At 33.0% G+C, this 19,810-nt stretch overlaps 2 long non-coding RNA genes across 18 annotated transcripts in view; one reads left to right on the forward strand and one right to left on the reverse strand.

The window, feature by feature from the left end:
• Nucleotides 1-13,097, forward strand: part of LOC112648269 (uncharacterized) — a 36,853-nt gene extending 23,756 nt beyond the window's left edge. For both annotated transcript variants that reach the window (XR_003128881.3, XR_003128880.3), the window contains 2 exons: nt 2,576-2,668; nt 12,615-13,097. This is a non-coding gene — a long non-coding RNA (uncharacterized LOC112648269). The remainder of the gene's footprint in view (nt 1-2,575; nt 2,669-12,614) is intronic.
• LOC112648220 (uncharacterized) overlaps nt 1-19,810 on the reverse strand; it is a 191,404-nt gene that overhangs the window by 77,280 nt on the left and 94,314 nt on the right. For 11 of the 16 annotated variants that reach the window (XR_007403907.1, XR_007403908.1, XR_003128829.3 and 8 more), the window contains exon 5: nt 9,687-9,791. The exons of the other annotated variants lie outside the window; for them this stretch is intronic. This is a non-coding gene — a long non-coding RNA (uncharacterized LOC112648220). The remainder of the gene's footprint in view (nt 1-9,686; nt 9,792-19,810) is intronic. 16 annotated transcript variants of the gene reach the window in all.

Here is a 19,810-nt window from a genome sequence, read left to right on the forward strand (position 1 = left end):
GAAGATGGCAACAAGATGTAATTTATATCAATGAAAAATTACATTTCAGGGGTAGACAAACTTATAAGTAGCAAAGTCAGGAAATCATTACACATGATAATAAAAACATCACCCATTCTTAGAAAATGACCTTCAGTTTAATAACTATAGTAACTAGGGGAGACCAGAACCAGTTTTAAACCTGACATCAATAACATTTCACTTCAGTGAACATGCCTCTAAAATCCATCCAACTAGTCACAGTTCCACAAAGACTCACTCTAATAAACACACTTCTAAGACTGATATCAACTGCCTGCCACCTCTATAAGCAATGCAACCCCATGATTAAACTCATTAATATTGTGCAGTGATAAAAGATAGAGTGCTTAGAGAGACCTGAATAATCCATCAAGTAGCTATGGTCTTTCAAACGGCTATTTATATATATAAATATAACATTCCTATTGTACCATGGATTGTTTTAACCAAAAACAATAAATCTACTCACATGTAAATGATAATGGTTTGAAATTGTTACAGCAAACAAATCTATAATGGAGAATATGAACCAAGTGAGCTGGAAAGTAGGTGTAGGCAGAGGTCAGCATAAGTAGGATTGGGCCCTAATTGCTTAAAAGTAGTGAAGTATCAAAGAAAAAAAAAGTGGTAAAGTATCTATAACCTAGAAGTGGGGAATATTTATCATTTAGAATCTCTGAAGGTTAGTGGGATTAAACAAAAAAAAAAAGTAAGTTTTCATACTAAGTAAAACACATACCTAATGACTAGCAAAAGAATAAGGTACATGCTTAAGACAATTTCCGTATTTCATCTTTATTCACAAAAAAGGACATTATTTGTTAGCAAGTGTGTAAGACCTCTTCAGTTTTGTTCACTACTCCCTTGGATATCATCCATCTCAAAAACTGTTTACAGCACAGTGACTAACCATAGTAGGTACTCAGTAGGTACATGTTGAATGAACAGATTAGTAGATAATTGAATTGAATTTTGAAATTAATACCTTTGAGTACACTCTTTGAAAACCAATATTCTAGAAATCATTCTTAGGGTTTTTGAACACAAATCTCTAAGAGATGCATAGTTTCCTATGTAAACACTGAACAATAATATATGTGCTTTTTGGGTAGTAACTATATTGTATTTCCTCCATTTGAATTATCTTTCATCTTAAATAATCTTTTTTGCAGCACCGTATTTCACTTTCTTCTCAAAACATTATTTTTCTTTGTCTTGTAGGACACCATCTTTGCCATTTTTTTTCTCTTTCACATGTTTTCCTTTTCTATATCCTCTGCTCATCTCTAAGTATTAATGAGTCCTAGGGATTTGGGCTGTCTATTCTATCTATTGTTTTATATCTGTAAGATCTCTAGGTGATCTTACCAAGTTTCATGGTTTTATAAATCATTTCTTGACCAATTATTTCAAAATGTAGATGTCCAGCTTTTACCTTTACTGTAGACTCCAGGATCATGTAATCAAGTGACAAGTACTTTAGCATATGAAGCCATTTAAACTTAACTTGATAAAAGCAGAACTCTTGATTTTCACCTCTGCTAATGGAAATGTATCATTCTTTTCATCCCCTAATATAATTTATTGCTAACTCCTCTTGGCTCTGTAATGAGCATATATCCATATGCCACCATTTGCAATGCTACCTCTCTAGTTCAAGACTCCATATATCAAACTCAGGTTACTTCAATATCTATGGAGGTGGTCTCCAACATTCAGGCTTATTTACTTTCCACTGATTTCAACACACCAGCAATAGTAATATTTTTCAAAAATAAATTATATTATTTCTCTCTATAAAATATATCTGAGATTTTTCATCACTAATCTAAAGTCCAAAGCATTTCATTGACCTATAAATTCCTACACGGTCGGCCCTGCTTATCTCTTTGACTTTTCTCTTCCTATTTTCTCATCTCCTACTATCCTCAGGATCAATGGCCTTTTTTTCCCTGTGCCTTAGGGTCTTTGAAGTTTGTGTTTCCTAAACCTGTAAGCTTATCCTTGCACACATTTGCATGACTATCTCCTTAGGTCTCAGTACAAATGTCTACGAAAAAGCTTCTCATCACCCTATGAAAAGAACTGTACCTGCAGTCATTTTATTACATACCTCTATTTTATTTTAAGGCAATTATAGCTATATGAAAATATTTGTTTCCATTATTTGTTTATTTCTCATTTGCCCTTCTCCAATAGAATGTAAGCACTATGATAGAAGAAAAATAACTCTCCTTCACTACTATATTTCTAGTTCTTAGCACCATGCCTGGCATGTAGTAATTATGTTAGTGTATTGAACAAACAAATTAATAAAATATATTTTATATGGAAAAGATCAAAATTATCAAAATAGGGGAAAATAACTATAATCTAACCATATTGCTGAGTGATTGATGCCTAAATATACCTATGACTAAACAGATTAGTAGATAAAGGCACAGTGCTGAAATATTTTTACATATCTTGACATTTTATTTCTCCTGTGTTGTCTGACCTATTGTTCCTTAAAAAATATTGATGTGTTATTTATATTTTGCTAACATATTTTTAGTATTAACTACAAGCCACTACAAAATCTTCTATGATCTAAGGCAGAGGAAAAAGAATTAACGATGTGACTGACAACCTGAAGAAAATGGAAGAGGTATAGTTATCAATCAAATGACTTTCTTTCATCTATTATTGACTTTTTAAAAAACTTTTTTTAAGAGATTATTTATTTATTCGTGAGAGACAGAGAGAGAGAGAGAGAGAGAGAGAAAAAGGCAGAGGCACAGGCAGAGGGAGAAGCAGGCTCCATGCAGGGAGCCTGATGTGGGACTCAATCCCGGGTCTCCAGGATCACACCCCAGGCCAAAGGTGGTGTTAAACCGCTGAGCAACCTGGGGCTGCCATTTAAAAAACCCTTTAATGTCTGTGATTGAAATTGATGCCAGATTAAAACGCACTATCTTAACTTTAAGATGTTTAATGTAATTATAACGGTAACCAAAAAGAAAACATCTATAGAATATACACAAAAGAAATAAGAACCAAAACATGTCACTAAAAATAGTCAATAAAAGAAAAGAAAAAGAAGCAAAACAAGCCCTACAGAAAACAACAAAACGGCAATTGTAATTCATTCTTTATCAATAATTACTTTAAATGGAATGGATTAAATACCCCAATTAAGAGATATGGAGTGAATGAGTAGATTAAAAAAATAAGATACAACAATACACTGCTACGAGAGACTCACTCATATGTCTTTAAAAAAACATAGAAGCTGAAAGTGAAAGGACAGAACAGGAATGGTCATGTTCATATGACACAAAATAGACTTTATAATAGAAATTGTCCCCAGACACAAAAAAGGCAGTATATAATGATAAAATGGTCAATTCTCCAGGAAGATATAGTAATAATAAATATATACACACTTAACATAAAAATACTCAAACACATAAAGCAAACATTGACAGAACTGAAAGGAAGTGACATAAAAATAATAGAATACTTCAATACTCTACTTTCAGATATGGATAGAAAAACCAGAATAATCAATAAGGAAATAGGAGATTTGAATCAAACCTGACGTATATGCATGTATTTCTAAAGTGCACATGGAACATGCCCTAAGATACACATATGTTAAGCCACAATATAAGCCTTAACAAATTCAAGAAAATTGAAATCATCCAAAGTATTTTCCCTGAACACAACAGAATGAAACTAAAAATTAATAGCAGGAAGAAATTAAGAAAATTCATAAATACATAGAAATTAAAACACTTCACACTTCAATAACATATGGGTCAAAAATATATAAGGGCAATTAGAAAGATATGCAGACAAATGTAAATGAAATTACAGCATCTCAAACCCTAAAATGCAGCTAAAATGGTACAGAGAAGTTTATGGTAATAAACACATATATAAAAAAGAACAAAGTTCTCACATCATCAACCTAGCAAAACACCTCAGGGAACTAGAAAAGGAACAAACAAACAAAAGTTACCAGAAGGAAGGAAATAATAAAAGATTAGAGTAGATATAAATGAAATATATAAAAATAATAGAAAACATAATAAAGTTGTTGGCTTTTTGAAAAGATCAACAAAATTGATAAATACTTAGACTAAGAAAATAAGAGAGAATGCTCAAGTAGCTACAATTCAAACTGAAAGAGGGGACATTACAGCTTATACTCCAGGAATGAAAAGGATGATAAGAAACTATAATGACAATTACTCCAATAATTAGGTAATTGAGAAACAAAATACATAAATTCTTAGAAACATAAAACCTACCAAGACTGAATCATAAAGAATTTTTAAAAACCTAAAGAGACATATAACCTAAAAGGAGATTGAAATAATCAGAAACCTCCCCTTGCCCCAAATAAAAAAACCCAAGACCAGATGATTTTGCTGGAAAATTTCACCCAACATTTAAAGAATTAAGAACAATCTGCCTTAAACATATTTTTTTAAATTTAGTAGAAGGAAACACTTCCAAACTCATTTCTTTTTTTTTTTTTTCACAATGATCAAGTGAATTTATTCCAGAGATACAAAGATTACACAGTATCCACAAATCGACATGATACACCATATTAATAAAATGAAGGAAAACAAAATGGATTAAAATCATATGATCATCTCAATAGAAACAAAAAAACATTTGACCATATTTAGCATACATTTTATAATAAAAACTGTCAACCAAGTGGGTACAGAGTGAATGTACTCAACAAAATAAAGGCCACAAACCTGCAGCTAGCATACTGAATGTATGTTAGTAAATTGAACACCAATTAAAAAAAAAAAAAGTTTCAAACTCATTTCTTAAGGCCAAAATCACTGAATAAGATATCAAAGATACAAGAAAAGATCATTATAGGCCAATATCTCTTTTGAATCTTGTTGCAAAACATCAACAAAATGCAAGCCAAACAATTTCAAAAGCACATTGAAAGGATTATATACCATGACCAGGATTTTTTTTTTTTTTTTAGATTTTATTTATTTATTCATGATAGTCACAGAGAGAGAGAGAGAGGGGAAGAGACACAGACAGAGAGAGAAGCAGGCTCCATGCATCGGAAGCCCGATGTGGGATTCGATCCCGGGTCTCCAGGATCGCGCCCTGGGCCAAAGGCAGGCGCCAAACCGCTGCGCCACCCAGGGATCCCTGACCAGGATATTTATAGCAATAAAGGACGGTTCAACATACCAAATCAATCCAATACACCATGTTAACAGAATGAAGGACAAGAAACACATAATGATCTCAACTGACAAAGAAAAAGCATTTGACAAAATTTAACATCTTTTCATAATAAAGACACTCTTACCCTCAGGAATAGAAGAAATATATACTTCAAAATAATAATCTCCACTAACAAAAAAGGCTACAACTAACATGAAAATTTTCCATCTAAAATCAAGATCAAAGCAAAGATGCCCACTCTTGCCACTACTATTCAATATAGTACTAGATGTCCTAGCTGAAACAAATAAGTGACAGATAGATAGATAGATAGATAGATAGATAGATAGATGGAATAGAAGCAATCAAATTGGAAATGAAGGAGAAAAATTATCTATGTTCATAATTGACATGATCTTACATGTAAAGAAGTTAAAGATTCCCCCTAAAATGTTGAAGCTAATAAATGATTTTAGCAAATTGCAGAATCCAAAATCAACATACAAAAACCTACTGTGTTTCTGTGCACTAACATTGAGGATCTGAAAAGGACAATTCCACTTCCCATATTATGAAAAGTATAAAATACTTTGGAATAAATTTAACTAAGAAGGTGAAAGACTTATATGCTGAAAATTATAAAATATTGCTAAAAGAAATCAAATAAATGGAAATAAATATCATGTTCATGGACAGAACGACTTAATATTGTTAAAATGTCCATATTACCCAAAGCAATCCACAGACTTGATGCAATTCCAATCAAAACCCCAGTGGCATTCTTTGCATAAACAGTAAAAAGAAGTCCTAAAATTTATACAGAATCTCAAGGGATTATTAATATTCAAAACAACCTTGAAAAAAGAGAACAAAATTGGAGGTCTCACACTTTCTGATTTCAAAAAATAATACCAGCAATATTAATTAAGATAATGTGGTTCTGGCACAGAAACAAAATAGAGAGCTGAGAAATAAACTCTTAAGTATATGGGTAACTGATCTTTGACAAGGGTACCAAGACTACATAATGGGAAAATGACAGTCTTCTTTTCAACATACAAGCTTAGGAAAACTGGACATCCACATGCAAAAGAATGAATTTGTACCTTACACCATATGCAAAAAATAATTCAAAATGGATTAAAAACCTAAACATAAGATTTAAACCTATCAAAATCCTGTAAGAAAACATAGGGGACAATGTCAGGGCATTGGATTTGGCAATTACTTTTGGATGGCACCATAAGACAGGCACCAAAAGTAAAATTAGATAAATGGAACTACATTAAACTAAAAAAATTCTGTGCAGCAAAGGAAACTATCAATACAATGAAAAAGAAATCCACAGAATAAGAATCAGAGAAACTGTTTACAAACTTATATTTGCAAAAATCATATTATATTTGATATAGGAGTTAATATCCAGAATACGTAAGTAACTTGATATTTGATAAGGAGTTAATATCCAGAATATGTAAGTAACTTCAGCAACTCAATAACATCAAAACAAATAACCTGATTTTAAAATGGGCAAAAGTCATAAATAGATAATTCTCAAAAGAAGATATATAAATGGCCTGCAATCACACAAAAAGTTTTTAACATTACTAAACTTTCATAAAATGCAAATCAAAACCACAATGGGATATTACTTTACACCTGTTCAGATGGCCACTATCAAAAGAATAGAAAATAACAAGCATGCCAAGGATGCAGAAAAATTAGAACCCTTGTGCATTGTTGGTGTGAATATAAAATTGTGCAGACATAATAGACACATGAAAAAATGTTCAACATCCCTCATCATCAGGGAAATATAAATCAAAACCACAATGGGATACCACCTCTCACATCTGTCAGAATGGACAACTCAGGATAAGATGAACAACTCAGGAAACAACAGATGTTGGCAAGGATGTGGAGAAAGGGGAACCCTCTTACACTGTTGCTGGAAATGCAAGCTGATGCAGCCTTCTGGAAAACATTATGGAAGTTCCTCAAAAAGTTAAAAATAGAACTACCTTATGACCCAGAAAATTACACTAATAGGTATTTATCCAAAGGGTAGCAAAATACTGATCAAAGGGGCACATGCACCCCAATTTTTATAATAGCACTGTCAAAAATAGTTCAACTATGGGAGGATCCCAAATCTCTATTGACTGATCAATGGCTAAAGACTGATAAACCATGGAATATTACTCAGCCATCAAAAGAACCAAATCTTGCCATTTGCAACATGGCAAAGTATTATGCCAAGTGAAATAAGTTAGTCAGAGAGAGACAAATACTTTATTATTTCACTCATAAGTGGAATTTAAGAAACAAAACAGATGAACATATGGGAAGAGAGAGAAGGAAAAATAAAATAAGATAAAAAACAGAGAGTGAGGAAAACCATAAGAGACTCTTGACTATAGAAAACAAACTGAGGCTTACTGGAGGGGAGAAGAGTGGGGGGATGGGCTAAATGGATAATGGGCATTAAGAAGGGCACTTGTGATGAGCACAAGTGCTCAAATGTGCTGGGTGTAATATGTAAATGATAAATCACTTAATTCTACTCTTGAAACTAATACTACACTATATGTTAGCTAATTTGAATTTTAATAAAATCTTCTAAGAAAAAAAATAAAATGGTGTAGCCATTATGGGAGACAGTATAGAGGTTCTTCAAAAAATTTTAAAATATATATATATATAATTACTATATAATTCCTCAATCCTACTTCTTGATATATACAGAAAGGATTACACAGCAGGATCTTGAAAAGATATTTGCATACCAATGTTCAATGCAGGGTTATTCAGGATGGCTAAGAGGTTTAAGCAACTTAAGAGTCCATCAATAGATGAATGAATAAAGAAATATTCGTATATACATATAATTGTATATGCTACTCTCATGCTGTTTTCAAGGTTCTCTCATCTTTGTTTCCAACAGTTTGATTATAATGTGTCAAGTTGTTTTTTAGTTTTTTGGATGTGTAGGTTCCAATCTTTCAACAGTTTAAGATATTTTCCTTAATTATATCTTCAAATACTATTTCCCCCCCCCCCCCCCCTTTTCTCTCACTCTACTTGAGACTCCTTGATCCTGGATCTTTTGGATATTGTTCTAGAGCTCCCTCAGGTTCTATTCACTTTTCCTCATTGTTTTTTTCTTTCTGCCCCCCAGACTTGATAACTCCAATTGTCCTTATTTTCAAGATTGCTGATTCTTTCTTCTGCATTCTCAAACCTCCTGGTGAATTCCTTTAGTGATTTTTTTTTTTTCCTCTAGAGAAATTTTTATTTCGGTCATTAAACCTTAAAGCTCCAGAATTTCTATTTGGATCTATTAGTACTATTTATTGATTCTTACTTTGTTAATACATTGCTTTCCTGGTTTCCTTTATTTCTTTATCCATGGTTTCTGTTAGCCTTCGGAATACATTTAATACATCTGATTTAAAGGTTTTGTCTAGTAAGTACAGTGTGTGTGCTTCTTCTGAAGCAGTTTCTGTCACTTTATTATTGTCATGTGAATGAGCCATACTTTCCTATTCCTTTTTATGCCTATGGTTCTTTCTTTGAGTACTGAATACTTTTGAATATTTTTATGTAGTAATTCTGGAAATTAAATTCTCCAAGAAGTCAACTTCTTCCCCAGAATTTGCTAATATTAATTATTTAGGGATTGTTTGATAAATTCAAAAACAATTATGCAAAGACTCCATTCCTTCTGCTTCATGGTCACTGAATTCTACATTCTATTTTCTTAGCAGTCAATACTCAACCTGACAAAGACTTCTTTAAATACCTGGAGTCAAAAAGAGAAAAAAACTAGCCGTCTAGATTTTTTTTTGGATCAGTTCTGAGCTGAGGCATCTCTTCAATGCTAATCCAGGCCACTTAGAACTCTGTCTTAGCCTTCATCTCTTGCTTTTGAAGATCCCACAAATTCTTCAAACATGTATGCCTAGCATCTTCTTAAGTCTATTCTGAGACTGCTTCAAGCCCTGAGCATGTACACTGAATTTCATATTGTCCAGTGAAAACAGATTCTTCTGAACTTTAATTTCTTCAAGAAACTTCTTCTTGACCTACATCTTTCCCAGGTGTTAGAACTGTCTGCTGTTTGTCCCATTCACTGTATCTTGCCTCAGGTAGGCATAGTGTATGTCTTTAAATCTTTTGATGGTTGCTGCTACTACTCAGAAAGCCAATCCAGCCTGATGGGGGGTTGGTGGGTAAACAGCAGAAAAATAAATGTTAGCCTCAGCCCTGGTCCCTAAGAAAACCACCAGTGCTATACAATGATGTTTGTGTCCTCCCAAAATTTATATGTTGAAACCTAATCCTTAATATGGTGGTTTCTAGAAGTGGCATATTTGGGAAATGATTAGATAATGAAGGTGTTAACTTTTATAAAAATAGGATTAGTGGTCTTATAAAAGAGGCCCCATAAAGTTCCCTTGTTCATTTACCATGTGAGGATGCAACAAGAAGACAGCAGTCTGTAACCCAGCAGAGAGTCCTCATCAGAACTTGACCATGCTGGCACATTGATCTCAGACTTCCAGTCTCTAAAACTGTGAGACATAAATTTCTATTGATTATAAGCCACCCTGTCTATGGTATTCTGTTACAGTAGGCCAAACTGACTATGACAACTGGATAGGTCAAAATATACAACCATAGTATTTTAAAAATAAGATCCCTATTAGCACCCAGCTCTATCAAGCTGCACCAGGTATGTGGGCTACCATCCCCATGGCTGCCATTCCTGCTATGCTGGGGGAGTTGCATATGGTAATTATATGAATGAAATGTTCCAATGCCTCTACCAAAGCTCAGCTGTCCTTTTCTTCATTAAGTAGTCCTCTGGTTGTTATAAATATTGGATTAGATTAAGTTCCAGAGTTATGCAAAAGTTTGATCTGTCAGTATTGCCAGTCAATGATTGTTTCAGTGGAGGGACCTGTTATTTAACCACCTCACTCTGCCATTTCCTGAGGCCTCACTCCCTGTATGATTATCTCTTGATCTAAGGCTGTTCCTTATCTCTCTTCTTCTTAACATATGGAAAAGAGAGATTGTAACTGGCTTAATTTAATTCATCATCACAACTAGATAAAGCAATTTAAGATAATGGCCAATTCATAGATCAGTAGCATTTCCATATACTTTATAAATTAAGGTATCACCTAGGAATATTATTTACATATCCGCCCAGAGCAATTTCTTTGCATTGCTCTATTCAGTCTCATTTGACAATTGCAGAGTGGCCTGGAAATGTGTCTTTGATAACTGATAAAGTTGTAACTTTATTATTATGCTTAAATTTCCATTTCACAGAAATATTTACGTGTATTATGTATTGCCTGTTTTTTGAAAGCCACAAATGGATGAGGAAGAAATTATCTGATTGCATATACAATATTTAGTGAGGTATAGCATATCTAGATTGACTTCACCGTTCTAGAGTCATTTTTCTTTTCCTATATATTAAATTTTTTTCTAATGTATTGCATATTGCTTTCCAAAGTAGAGTTAAGCAATCATATTAAAATAAAAAAAATTGTGAAAAAAATGCAAGAAGGAATAAACAGTAATAAAGGATCATTTTAAAAAGTTCTCAAATTAATCCTTTCATTGGAGTTGTATATATGTTGAGCTTTGAACATACCTGTATGAGATCACATATCCACTTCCTCATGAATGTAGGGAAAGACAAACAAACAATGTTTCCAGAAAATGAAGTTGTTTATATACATCCTGAAAATCATGAGGTAATATATATCCAAAGTGGGAAAGTACTGGCAATTTTTACCTCACCACTGGAAATGACTGACATTTATGCAAGTGAGAACACTTAATCAATCAATGTCCAAATAATAAAATAACCCAAAATATGATAACTATATTCATATTTTATTGTTGTAGATGGTATATATATACAATAATTCATATAACATACATGTATACTTTAAAAATAATAAAAATAAATGTCTACTGTATAGCTTAAAAATACAGTAAAATTTATATAATGATATATAAAGCAGGGATATATAATGAAAGATGTGTATGAATAGATTTTTAATGTCTTTAAACTTGCAAGGAGGAAAATTTACATCTTTATTTTTACTAATCTCTAGCCAAAATTTCACATTTTCTTCAATTATGAACATAGAAAAAATTAAAATAAAGAAAATTAGTATTAGCAGTTCCTATAGTTTAGTCACCAATAAAAATTAAGTATATTTTCATAGTCATTTATAGTTGTTCCAAATATTTAAGAACATTAGTTGTATTCTTGACTTCTTCAAAATTACAGTAATTACTGGACTCTCTGTCAGAAGTCATATGATCATAGTTAATGTATGTTCAGACACATCTATGATATAATTGGCCTCACGTGAACCCTCTAGGAGCCATTTAACTACCATAAGGTAAAGCTGCATATGGTCATATTGGTGACCCTGCTAGCTACATTTAGTTCAGTGTTCTCTGTTTATAACTGTGCATTGATCAAGATTTGGAAAGAAGTTAATTGTATTCTTTTTAATTTTTAATTTTTATAAAATGGAACTGATTCAAATGAGAATTCTACACTTTCCAATGGGACACTTCCAAGATTAAGTAGGGTTAGCACTCCTTAAAATCTTTTCTTGAAACATCCAGTACAGTTACTTATTCGATTGCCAAACAATAACAAAAAGCTCAACAGTAGTATTACAGAGATTTAAATGATGCCGTGTTTCTCACAGAAAATTTTCAAACAAGCTTTTCTCTAGACATGAGGGAAAGGCTTTAAAGAGATTCCCTTTCTAAATGATTTTCTATGTTCCAAATATGTACTATTTATTATGAATTATCTATCATCTATCTATCTATTGTTTTATAGAAGTTCTATATTTATATATATATTTATATATATTTATATAATTCTAAATGTATTCTATATTCAATTGATATGTCTTTTAACTTTTGGATAGTATTGGCAGCCTCACTACTTTCCTTCAATATGAAATTGGGTAAAACATCCACAGCTACCATCTCCTTTTATATACATATTTTTATATATTTAAAGATTTTATATACATATAAACACACACATATATGTATAGTTATTATTCTTTCGGTGTATGCTTATGCCAAGGAAGAAAAATTCACTTGTTGGCATGTCCATTTTAAAAGCTACTAAGACAGTCAACATTTAAAAAATCTTGAAAATGGCTAAAAGATATTTCTTGGTTTTCTTTTTTGCCCAAAAAGATAACTTTCACTGGAAATAAAAACCTCATCCTCTTGCCACAAATAAAGCTCCTGACATACTTGAAAAGGCCTCTGTTTTTTCTACTTTAGCAGAAAAGCAAGCTTCTCATACAGTTGTCATATGTTGCTTTTTACAGAGACATGCATTGGCACTAAAGATTCTTCCAACAACCCTGAAAGTTTTGTCAACCACCATAAAAATCATCAGCTTTATCATTAAAAAACTACTTTGTCAAGACATGGAGATAGAATACAAAAGTGCTTCACTACCACAAAGAAGTTTGCTGGCTCTCAAGAAGACAAGGATTATTTCAACTAAAGTTCAAGCCTAAATCTTTCTTCAACCACAGTCAAGTACTTTCTTTTCTTTTTTCTTCCTTCCTTTCTCTTTTTCTTTCTTTTCTTTTCCTTTCTTTTCTTTTCTCTCTCCCCTTCCTTCCTTCTTTCCTTCCTTCTTTCCTTCCTTCCTTCCTTCCTTCCTTCCTTCCTTCCTTCCTTCCTTCCTTCCCTCCTTCCCCTATCTTTTAAAGAAAGGATATTTATCCATAGGCTGGCTTACCTGACAGATATTTTTAACAACGTAAATGAGGCATACCTTTCAATACATGGTCCTAAAATCACCATTTTTTAAAAGATTTGTTTATTTATTTTAGAAAGAAAGAGAGAGTGTGTGTGTGAATGGGGGGAGAGAGAGAGAGAGAGACACCCTTCTGGGCACATAGCCCCACACAGTGCTCAATCTCATGACTCTGAGATCATGACCTGAGCTGAAATCAAGAGTCAGGTCCTCAACCAACTGAGCCACCTAGGCCCCCCACCATTGCTGATGTAAGTAAATAAATGTGTGTGTGTGTGTGTGTGTGTGTGTGTGTGTGAGTGTATGTACACCTTCTTGTCCAACTTGCCAATATAGAAAAAGACAGTTGCTCCAAAAATCCTTATAAACATTTAGATGCTGAAAGAAGAGCTTTACCAGGACACAATTGAGATGCAAAATTATCTATCATTTTATTTCTTTAAAGAGAGAAATCTACACAAATCTTATATACTTAAACTTCTTCTATAGTTATTTCTTTCTTTTAAAGAGCTATTTATTGGTGGAGGATGGGGATGGGGAGGGGCACAGGGAAAGGGAGAGAAGTAGACTCCCCATTATCAATGCGGCCTGACCTGAGGCTCAGTCTCACAACACTAAGATCATGACCTGAACAGAAATGAAGAGTTGGATGTTGAACCAACTGAATCTTTAAAGATTCTGGTGCCCCTCTAAAGTTTTTTCTATCTTTATGGCATTATAATTGAAGAATAGTTCCACATTTATTTTTTTACTGATATAAACTATTAAAGATACCGACATAGACAAAGAACTCATGGATTTTGTCCATATAAGTATGGACAAAAGCTTATTACTAATTGAAACTTACCACAATAGAGTACTCGAATTAACATTTATTATTAAGTTCAAAGCTCACACATAACACCTTGAAAAAATGCTAGTTTTCCTTGACAATCCATGCCTTGTAGAACACACTGTGGAAGACTTAAATTACTCACAGTAATACCTTTGTGAATCCAGACTTTTCTTTTTTTTAATAGAGAAATCCACATATGCTTTCTTCCAGAAATAATACAGTACAATTTTTGTATTTAGATTAATGATTCATTTGAAGATTTTTCTTGTATATTGAATATCAGGAGCTAATTATTAAATGGCTTTCTAAATGCTACTGCTTATATATAGAACATGTGTAGTATTTTGGTAGAATTTGGAACTCTGCATCCCTTTCGATCTTTATGGCACTGTTGCTACCCTCTACTGCAATGTAGCTTTATTTCATACTTAAAAGAAATGCTTTAGTGTTTTGACATTTAATTTCATATTAATGTTGGACATAAACCCTTCATGAAGGTAAGGGATATTTTAATTTCTGTTTCTAACTGCACATGAACTTCATTATAAATCAATATATTTTTTATTAAGTGATATTTCTGCAGCTTTGATGAGCATGAGATTTCCTCTTACATCTAGTAATATGATATATTAGCAAAGTCTTCTAATACTGAAACAAACTTTTATCTCCGGAAGAAATCCAACTTGTTCAAAATACATTACCTTTTCTACTCCGCATTCAATTTTGTTTATTAATTTTTCCCGAATTTTTACATCTGTGCCACTGAGATTGCCCACAATTTCCATTTCTCATAGTGAACTTGTAAGAGTTTGAAATTAATTTATAAATTAAAAAAACAAATAAATACAAAGACGTGTTAAAATGTAGTTCTTTCAAAGAATAAAGTTGAACAGCCTTTGGTGACGGTATTCAAGAAGAAAGAAACGTGGCACATACAGCCAGAATCAGGAATGAAAATTGGAACATCATTACAGCTGATTCTGCTAAGGCAGTAACATATACAAAACTGTATCAATGTACTTGAAAATTTAGACAATGTGGATAATTGTTAGAAAAATAAGTGCTACAAATTGATATAGGAAAAAATATAAAATTTGAATTGCGTTATTAAAGAAAATCAATCAGTAGCCAAAAATATTTTCACAAAGTAAACATCAGGTGCAGATGGCCTCATCAATAGGTTCCACTGAATATTTCAGAAACCTGTGATTTCATGTAGACCTAAAGTCTTCCCAGATAGTATAAAAAAGAAACTACTACTTAGATCACTTTACAAGGCTCACAGAACTTCGATGTTGAAAGATGGCAAGGAAAATGTGAAAATGACTAATTACAGGCTCATCTTACTCATAAATATAGATTTAAAATATTAGCAAAAGTATTTAACAATGCATGGAAAGATAACACACTGTGAACAGGTTAGATTTTCCCAGGAATGTAAAGTTGTTTCAACAGTTACAAAATTAATCAATGCTAGTCAGCATATTAGCATATTTAAAAAGATAATTTATATGATCATTCCATAGATGCAAAATCATCATGATATAAAATCTTAGAGAACTAGGAATAGAGGAATATTCACTTAATCTGATTAAAATGTGTCTATGTATATATACATAGGTAGTATAATATTAGGTATATGTCAGCACTTTAATCATTTATATATAACATAAACTTATCAACATGTGTATGTCTATGAATGCATGATATGTCTGTGTATTTAATAAATACTAATATATATTTATATTTAGAAGTCTTTTTTTAATTGGAAAGAAGTTCAGTATTACCATCTTTATTCAGGGTACTGACAATGCTATCCTGTAGAGTAAGGCAAGAATAGGTGGAATAGAGAAAAACAAAATTTCCATTAAATATATAGATTATGTGACTATGTATGTAAATGTTCCAAAAGAAATTAAAAGTATATAACCAACATTAAGACAAAGATTTCAAAGAGCTGCTGGATGGATAATAAATCAATAAATCTAATCCAGAGTTCTATAAGTTTAGGCTATATATATATATATATACACACTATATATATTTTTTAAAATATATATATTTTAGGCATATAATAGAGAGAGATTTAGAGATATAATGATCACCTCTAAAAGCTCCTTTGTGCTCCTTTGACATCAACTCTTCCCCTGTGCTCAGGCAATCAGATATCAGCTTTCTTTCACTCTACATTAAGTTCTACCTTTTCTAGAATTTCACATAAATAAAATCCCACAGCATATACTCTTTCTTCAGGCTCCTTTCATTCAGTATAGTGTTTCTGAGATTCATTCATGTTGTTCAACTTATCATTAGTGCATTTATTTTTGTTGCAGGATAGTATTCCTTTGTGTGAGATTTGTATAGCCAGTCTCCTATGAATGGACATTTGGACCTTTTCCAGTTTGATGCTATTATGAACAAAGCTGAGGGGCACCTGGGTGGTTCAGCTGGTTGAGTGTCTGACTCCTGGTTTTGGCTCAAGTCATGATCTGTGTGATCGAGTCCCACACATGCTATGCATTCAGCCAGGAGTCCGCTTGATACTCTCATATTCCCTCTGCCCTTCCCCCTCCTTAGTCTCTCTTTCTCACTCTCTCAAATAAATAAATCTTTAAAAAAAATTTAAAAATCTACTATAAATATTTGTATTATGGCTTATGCTTTTATTTCTTTTATTTCTCTTAGGTAAATTCCTCAGCATGAAAGTATACATTTAATTTTATAGGTAATTGCCAAATAGCTTTTCAAAGTGGTATATCACTTTGCATTCTTACCAGTAAAATTTGGATATTCCAGTTCGAATTATTTGCCAACTGCATCAGTCAGGGTGGCAACAGAAACAATAGGATACGTATAGGTATTTAAAAAGAAATAGATCTTTCTTATGATTATTGGCTCACATGAAGTTCACGGAGAGGCCGAAAATCTCATCTGCTATCTGCAAGCTGTAGCCCCAAGAAAACTGTTCTTGTAGCTCCATTCCAAACCCGAAGGCCTGAGAACTGGGGTAGACATAATGTAAGTCCTAGTCTAAGTCTGAAGACTCAAGAACAGGGATTCAACGGTGTCAAAGCCAAGGCCTGAGAACAAGAAGTGCCAATGTTCAAGGGAAGGAAAGTGCCAATGTTCAAGGGAAGGAGAAAATGGATATAACCAACTCAAGCAACGCTTCAAGAGAGTAAATCTACCCTTCTTTTGCCCTCTTTGTTCTAATCAGGCCATCAATGGATTAGATGATACACAAGCACACTGGTAAAGGTGATCTTCAAATGCCAAAGCTGACGATTCAAATGTTAATCTCTCAGAAACAGTTTCATAAACACATGCAGAAATAGCGTTTTGCCAGTTTTGCCCTTGGTCCACCAAGTTGACACATAAAATTAACCATCACACCAACACTTGGCTATGTCAATATTTTTGGTGTTTCCAATCTAATGAATTTGTAATAGTAACTCATTATGCTTCTAATCTAAGTGTTAATGTGATGACTAATGATATTCAACATATTTTCATGTGCTTGCTAGTCTTCTCCTGTTGTGAACTGGTCAATATGGTGCCTAATTAGTACTAAATCGCTTTCTTATTTTGGACTTGTAAGAGCTCTTTATATATTATGGATTCAAGCCTTTTTACAGCATTATAATTGCCTTTAGAGGCACATGGTCAATACTTTTAGTGTCCCAGATATTTTTTTTTTATTTTTTAAGGATTTTATTTATTTATTCATGAGAGACACACAGAAAGAGAGGCAGAGACATAGGCAGAGGGAGAAGCAGGCTCTCTGCAGGGACCCCGATGCAGGACTCCATCCCAGGACCTCAGGATCACAAACTAAGCCGAAGGCAGATGCTCACCCACTGAGCCACCCAGGTGCCTGATTTTTTTTTTATTTTTATAGCTAGAGATATTTATATATTTTACATTAATTAATATTCCTTAAACTATACATAATCTTTTGCACACCTCTTTGTATCTCTGTTTTGTGTATTCTTACCTAGGAGGGTATAATCAAAAAAGGGAAGCATGTTGGATGGAACTTCTGATTCTCTTATTAAGTCAGAGGCCCCAGCAATTTACATCTTGTGCCTCTGCTATTACTTTAGCCCTTGAAACATTCTACTGGAGCCTCAGGATTCACTGGGAGAGAGATGATTATTGCCAGTTTCTTATAGGCCAAATCTAGTAGTGGCACATGTAATTTCTGCTAACAGGAAATTTACTACTCTTTAGTAATATAGCCCCATTTAAATGCTTAAAAGGCTAAAAGGTATAGTTGTACAATTGTAATCCTAGGTGGAGAAATTATTACTTTTCATATTTTATTTTTATTTTCTCTAGTTCCATTACAGTTCTCATTTGGTCCAAAGGTAGGCATATGGTCCAGGTTTGGGCCACTAGTTTATTTCTTTATTTTTCACTACAATGATTCAGGATGGTTATTAAACCCAAATTAGTCCAAAGAACCTCAATGTATTATTGCTAAATTTTGAGAACCATAGGACAGTGACTAGGGTGAGTTCCTCTTACATTTTATAACTAAAGTGTTTCACTCAACCCACTATAGTCACAGTTTTGAGAACCACTATTCTTCATTAAAACTCTAGGGCTCTCTTGAATGCATTTTTAAAAGTTCCTGATATTTTGGTTTCTACTCAAATTATTTAAATAATGGGTGATCTGGCTCCTACAAGACACCGGCTGGGAATAATTATTTTTGACCTCAAAGAATAAGTTGTGAAAAAAATCAAATTATATGTGTAAATATTTCAGCCACTGAAAGAAAGGTAATATATATATATATAAAATATATATTATATAATATAAATATATATGGTCGTATTGCATATATACATATAATATATATAATATATATGGTCATATTATATATATTTGTAAATATATATATATTGAAATATCAAGATTCTCTGAAAACACAGTGTATCAATCTTGCAGTTAAAAATATATTAATTAAAACTGAAAGCACAGGTACTATGTTTACAATAGCATGCAGTATGATTGGTTTGGGAATTTATGATGATTACTTTTTATATGTATTTGGCAGAGCAATTTTTGTATTTTTATTCTACATAGTTCATATAAATGTACTATAATCTGTGCAGTGCTATCCCCTTTTATAGATAATAAAATGTTGTATGGAAAACATTTTTATTTATTTATTTATTTATTTTTTAATTTTTATTTATTTATGATAGTCACAGAGAGAGAGAGAGGCAGAGACACAGGCAGAGGGAGAAGCAGGCTCCATGCACCGGGAGCCCGATGTGGGATTCGATCCCGGGTCTCCAGGATCGCGCCCTGGGCCAAAGGCAGGCAGGCACCAAACCGCTGCGCCACCCAGGGATCCCGGAAAACATTTTTATACAATGAAGCTTTTGAGTAAGATTTAAATATATGTCTGTACAACTATAAACTCCATGCAATTTATAGAGCATCTTTTATTAGTGGAAATAAATAATTTGGTAAATTAGTGAAAATCTACCTAAAGCCACAACATGCTATGAACTCTTAAACACGAAGAAGAGAGTTACTACCTCTATGCCCTAGCAATTTATACTTTAGGATTTGTACAAGAAATCTTATTACACTCATAGGCAATTAGATAACAATACAAATTATCTTTGGTAGAGTTCTAAATTGTTCTGTTCTAATTGTTGCTTGGGTATAAAGTGCTTAATTTCAGATATTCTTCATTTATCAACCAGCTTAAGGTCATTCAGCATAAATTCTGTAAAAGATTTGAACATAAACAGTATTTTTAATATAAGATGAATATCTGGGGGATCCCTGGGTGGCGCAGCGGTTTAGCGCCTGCCTTTGGCCCAGGGCGCGATCCTGGGGACCCAGGATCGAATCCCACATCGGGCTCCCGGTGCATGGAGCCTGCTTCTCTCTCTGCCTAT

The sequence above is a fragment of the Canis lupus genome, chromosome 19 (assembly GCF_003254725.2).
Source record: "Canis lupus dingo isolate Sandy chromosome 19, ASM325472v2, whole genome shotgun sequence".
Lineage (NCBI taxonomy): Eukaryota > Metazoa > Chordata > Mammalia > Carnivora > Canidae > Canis > Canis lupus.